The sequence below is a fragment of the Herpailurus yagouaroundi genome, unplaced genomic scaffold, assembly GCF_014898765.1.
Source record: "Herpailurus yagouaroundi ecotype Mexico unplaced genomic scaffold, PumYag 190, whole genome shotgun sequence".
Taxonomy (NCBI): domain Eukaryota; kingdom Metazoa; phylum Chordata; class Mammalia; order Carnivora; family Felidae; genus Herpailurus; species Herpailurus yagouaroundi.
The window spans coordinates 4568585-4574584 of NW_024412421.1; the positions used below are offsets into that span (position 1 = coordinate 4568585).

At 52.6% G+C, this 6000-nt stretch overlaps 1 long non-coding RNA gene across 1 annotated transcript; it reads right to left on the reverse strand.

The window, feature by feature from the left end:
* Positions 1–2278: 2278 nt before the first annotated feature.
* LOC121010009 (uncharacterized) lies at positions 2279–4877 on the reverse strand. Its single transcript, XR_005780959.1, has 2 exons — positions 4329–4877; positions 2279–2957 (listed from the first exon to the last, which is right to left on the reverse strand). It is a non-coding gene; the product is annotated as an uncharacterized LOC121010009 (long non-coding RNA).
* Between the last annotated feature and the right edge of the window lie 1123 nt (positions 4878–6000).

The window sequence follows — 6000 nt, forward strand, 5'->3', positions numbered from 1 at the left end:
GGTGGCTCACAGTCCAAGTGGGGTCACCCAGCTTTTCCTCTCAGAGCCCTTGGGGACGACCCCAAGCAGAGGCGGAGGCCAACACTCTTGACTGCCCTCCCCCATCAGCCGTTCCCTCCTACCCTCGCGGTCTCAGGGGGTGAACTGTGAATGTCCTAACCCCATTAGTGTGGCCCATGATCGGTTTGAACCTGGGCATGGGACTCAGCTCAGTCTCAAAAGGTAGATCTGGGAAAGGATTTCCTCCCCAATGAAACGCCGCACACCGGAGGAAATTACTCTTTTTACCAAACTGCACGTGACTGCCTGAAAACTCAAGGACATCGTGGCCGTGCGGGATGCGGTGACGGCGGCATCTTTGATGATGTCACCGAGCCACGGAACTGGCCCGCCCTGCAAATGGCTCCACTCTGGGCTTGTGGTTATACGAGGTGTCAACATCCTTATCAGTGTAGCGACCAAGAGTGACACCTCTGAAGCCTAGCTACCTACCACTCATTAGGTGTGTGACCCTGGGCGAGACGCTTAACCTCTCTTGCCTCAGTCTCCTCGTCTGTAAAATGAGTGTAGAATAAGATCCACCTTGTAAGGCTGCTGGGAGGTGTAAATGGGTTTGCATGTGTGAAGCGATTCTTATAGCATCTAGCACCCAGGAAGTGGTATATTAGTGTTGTTATTTAGGCCCCCTTTAAGGACAGACCTAAGTTGACAGGTAGACAGAATTGGATTAATCACAAGCCTTGGTTTATGACATGCCACTGGTATATTTATTAATATAACGAACATCCAGGAACCCGTCGCTCAACTCAAAACTCGAGAACTCGAATATTGCCCATTGTAGTTACTCCCTGGTACGTGTTTCTCTCTCGAACTAGCCCCCTGATCACCCCACCCCAGAGCCCCCCTGTTGAGTAGTGCCCTGAATTTTATATTTATTATTCGTGTGTGTGTGTGTGTGTGTGTGTGTGTGGTTTTGTCCGATATAAATGTACGGCCAAACAGTACGTTACTTTGTTTTGCCTGCTTTTAGGCATCATAAAAGGGTACATGCAGCATGGTCTTCTGGGAATTTTTCTTTCCACGGAGATGCTTTTATTTGGGGTGTCTGCTTCTCACAGCCAAAGGAATCCAATCCCATAGCACCTTCTCGAAGGGAGAAAGAAAGGCCCACTTTCAACAGACAAGAAACAACAGTTAGATCTTCTCTTCTTTCTCGATTCCTGCACTTAATTTGGCCGTGGAAGTGTGCTCGCCCTCATAAGGGTCCTTCCAAAAGTGCCTTTCTTCTGAACTAGTGTGTGAGGGCATTCCTGTCCTGCGGGCCGGCTGCCCTGCTGTGCAAAGAGTCCAGGTATGAAGCCCCAGAGATGCTACTGCTTGGAGCTCTGGTCCCCGTGTGGAGATGCTGCGGCCCCTGTGGAATTTTTCTGATGCCTTTGAATCCCCACCGGAATTCATTTTCCCTTTTCCATCCCAAATACGGGCTAGGGCCCTGGAAGGCGTGGGAGAACTAATTTGAGGCAAGCATAAACACTTCCATGCCAGTGGAACCCCGGCCAGCAGGAATTTCAAGCCATCGGAGAAGTCTGCCAGCCTCTGGCTGGACTTTGGCTGGGACCCTCTGCTGTAGCTACTTTTAGCTGGGAACATTTTTTCCCAGACTCTTGAAGGCCACACTTGAAGGATGATGATTTACTCACCAAAGACCCCAAACTGACCAGGGGCATTTCTATATCAAGTTAGCCATTTACATGCCTGCCTCCCCAGTTTCCCCATTCTGGGTGGTGGAGCCTACTTGTTAAGACCCAGAGCTCAGGAGGCAAACAAACCTGGTTCTACCCCTGGGTCTACCTACCTCTTATTGACTTTGGGCCAGTGACCTAACATGTCTGAGTCTGTCTGTTTCCTCATCTGGAAAACAGAGATGATGATGATGATGATGATGATGATGATAATAATAAGATACCTACTTTAAGAGTGGTGAGAATTAAGTGAGGTAATAATGTATATGAACATACTTTCACCTAATAGTGTTTGTATCAGTCAGTCCAGGTGAAATTATGCTGCAGTAACAAACATCCCCCAAAGCTCAGTAGCTTAACACAACAGAAGTTTTTTTTTTCTTTTTAATGCTTATTTATTTTTGAAAGAGAGAATATGAGTGGGGGAGGGACAGAGCCGAGGGGGACAGATGATCTGAAGTGGGCTCTGCACTGACAACAGCCCAATTTGGGGCTCAAACTCACAAACTGTGAGATCATGACCTGAGCCAAAGTTGGATGTGCGACAGACTGAGTTTATTTTTCACTCTTATAAGGTTTGCTGTAGACCTAGGCCACTCCCCAGGGCAGCTTTCCCCCATGCGTGTGATACGTGATCCAGAAGATCAAATTCTGGTTCCCCCATTTCAACAAGAAGCCCCCATGTTCACTCTGGCAGGGGAAGAGTTTAGCTAAAGAATTGGGAAGAGCCCTTTTGCCCTCAATTAATTGCACAGAACTACTTACATGGCTTCATCTAACAACAAGGACATTGGAATATACAGTTTCCTGTGTGTTTGGGGAGGAAAAGTGAACCAGGTACCGGGGAGAACTCAGTGTCTCCCACAGTGTTCAATAAACATTAGTTTCCTGCCTTTCTTTTCTACCCTCAAAGAGTTTAGAACCTGTTCAAGGTGACAAGGCATAGATAGATGAAAAGATAAACATATTTTCTTAGTTCCTTAGAAGCATGAGGTCCTTTGCATTTTGTAGAAGGCTTTTCAGCCTCATTTCCATAGTCACCCAGGGAGGATTTTTCCTGCTGGTGTACGAGAAGTAAGACGGGGAATGGCGTGTGGGAGGCCCACGTAGGGACTGGACGGGCGAGCGTCAGAACCATCTGGTTTTGCGGAGGAAATCCAAGTGCACCAAGCCTCCCAGGAGGGCAGAACTTGAGGCTGGTAACTCAGTAGCTGTCTGTGGACAGACAGAAGGACAGACCGTGAGCCAGGCATCAAGCCAGTGCTATACGTATTGTCAGTCATATAGTTACTATGAGTACCCCAATTTTACAGATGAGGAAACTGAGGCTCAGAGAGGTGAACCATCTTGCCAAAGACATGCAGCGATGGCACAAGGGAGGAGGGATGGGGGGGGGGGATCCGGAAAGTCTCTGGGCTGAGGAGTGGGTCAGGGATGCCTGGGTCCTCCCTCGTTCCTTCTGCATGGGCTCCGGCTGAGCAGGCAAGACAGGGGACGCTGTCTGCAAATTGCCAAATGTGAAACACGCAAGAGGCTCTTTGCAAAAATCCAAAGCGCTCGCGGGTATTTTTTCACAAAAAATAAGATGAGACTTTTCAGTATAGAAGCAGCCAGCGGCTCCTTTTTGGATAGAAGGGAGTTGGGGGAGGGAGGGGGATTCTGCAGAGGGAGGGAGGGCACTCTTCTCCACGTTGGGGCCTTAAGCTGGTGGAGATCCGAATCAAAGTGTCCTTCCCTTGTAAGATGGGGACACTGAGGCTGAGAGCAGGGAAAGGTTTGTTCAGGGTCACACAACCAGGAAGTGGCAGAGGCAGGTGGGAACTCGGGTCTCCGGATGCCTGTCCCTCCCGCCATCCCCTCCACGGCTGCCTCGCGGGGCAGAGCGAAATGGAGGTCAGAGGGCACAAAGTCAACACCGAGCCCTGTGTGCAGGCAGGACGTGGAACCTCTCCTGAGGCCTGGTCTATCCCCGCAAACCTGCAACGTCCCAGAGAGGAAGGGAGCAGGGAGGTGACACCCCCATCATACCTCAGTCCCCTAAAGTATCTCGTTTTCCATAAGGGTGATCAGCAATCTGTTGCCGTGACATTGTTATTTATTTATTTTTTTTTAGGATTCTGATACGAGGGCAGAAAAATCAAGACCAGGAGGCATCAAAAGGGGATCAAACGGGAGATACCGTTATTTTTTTCTGCCTTGACCAGGGAAGCAGGCCTCCTAGCCAGCTCTGCCCCGGCCTTCCCAGACTCCCCCTCCTGACCTTAAACTACAGCTCACGCCCTAGTATGTGTGTGCCTTGCTCCCCACCCCCTGAACTTGGTTTTGCCGGGAACTGGAGTGTGGAATGTTTCAAACTTGGATGGGCTGCCTGCAGGGGGAGGCCAGGGTGGGCTTCCCATCTCTGGGCGCGCAGGGGCTGAGGTTGGCCCCGGTGTGGCATGCTGTGGGTGGTGTCCCAGGGGGGAAGGGGGGGCTCCCCCCTCCCCCCCCACCTTTGGCTTGTGTTTGGCTAACAGGACGTGGCACCCAGGGATCAGTCAAGCCATTCATTCCCTGCTTCTCTCCCTGCCAGGCCTCAGCTCCTACCTGGCGGCCTCTCCAGAGCTCACCCCTTCTGGGTTCTGGTACCTGCTCCGAATCCTAGTGCTTTCGGGCCTCGCTGGGGTAACCCGCTCACCACTGGTGCTCGGTCCTCTCAGGGTGCCTCGCGGCCCGCGTCTGTTCCCCTTCCCGCGTGCATGGCCCCGTCACAAAGTCCCCTCGCCGTCCCTCTGGAAGATGCCATCTGTTTGCCGCCGGGGCCTGGACTGACACAGGCAGAAGGGGTAGGACGTCCACCCCCGCGGCCCCCCGTCTTGTCCGGAGGCCGCGGTTCCCAGGTCCTACCGCTCTGCCTGGCGGTCCCGGCATTTCCGACAGCCCGGCCCCTCCGCGTGCCAGGCCCGCGCCGAGCTCCCGCCAGCCTTATTTATTTATTGAACAAGATGCAAGCACGGTTTCCTTTTGTGTCTAATGTGTCAGCGTTTCAGCGGATTCTGACTTCAAGGCGGGGATTTTGTTGACAATAATGAGATCACCCAGACAATTACCGTTTGATTTTTCCGTTTGCCAGAGAGGGGAAGATTAAAGAGAAGTTAAGAAGCTTTGGCTGTTTCCTGTTATCCATTCGCGGGGAGGGGTGGGGGTGGGGCGGAGGGTTGGGAAGAAGAGAAAATCTAACCGCTTAGAAATGTCCACGTCGGGAGGCGCTCAGCTGTCCGCACGCGGCAGGCTTCGCCCGTCGGTGAGGGCGCCCACGTGGGACGATCCGAGAGGCGCCCGAAGCTCCTCTCTTCCCAGGTTTTTCCTCACCTCAGGCCACAGGATCTGAAAGTCCACCAGCTCCAATATCCATTCCTGCAGCTTACACCCTGGAGTGAGACACGGGGGGGGACTGGGATTCAACACACATGTATCATCATCATCATTATTAGGGATAGAAATATTATTGTTTTGGTTCAGCCGCTAACTTGTTGGCACGGGGTTGGCTTTACTCCTCCGGCCTCAGTTCCCCCTGTGAGGGATGAATGAGAGGATCCAGACCCTCTTTGGCCCTGACTTCCACCGCCCGGTACTTCCCCCTGATTTGGGTGGCCAGAGTTTTCGGATGGGGAGACCCTGGGAAGAGCGTGCATGGGTGCTGAAGGAGAAGAGGGTGCTGAAGGCACAAGTAGGGACTGGAAGCCTCTTGGCTCCCGTCGTGCGTTCCTAATGAGACCTCAGCCCCAGGAGGACAGGCCTCGGCTGGGGGCATTCAGAGCGTGTCCCATGGGCTTCCTGGGGGAGCAATGGTGCTGGGCAACTTAGGCAAGCTGGAGAACCTTCTCCCTCCTTCCATCCTCCATGTGGGGTTCCTAGTGGGGCCCCTCCTGTGAACCAACCTCGCTGGCGGACATCATCTGGTTTCTATGCTCAGAAAGACCATCTAGAAAATGACTCTACCTCTGGAAATGTTCTCACGGCCTCTTCTACACCTTACACCTCTTTCTAGAACATCACAGAGGCTCTCACCCCCAGTGGGTTCTGCCTTTCCCTCTACCTATCACCTTCCCTCTCCCTCCCTTCCAGCTCTCCGCCCCCTCCTGTGCGTGAACGTGTCACCGTCTATTCCTGCCAGGTTGTCACTCTGTCGGTCTGTCCAGGTGCTGGCACTTTCAAACAACCTGGTAGGTACAGTATGTTGGAAGGTGATCACTGGGACAACACAGTTTGTCACCGA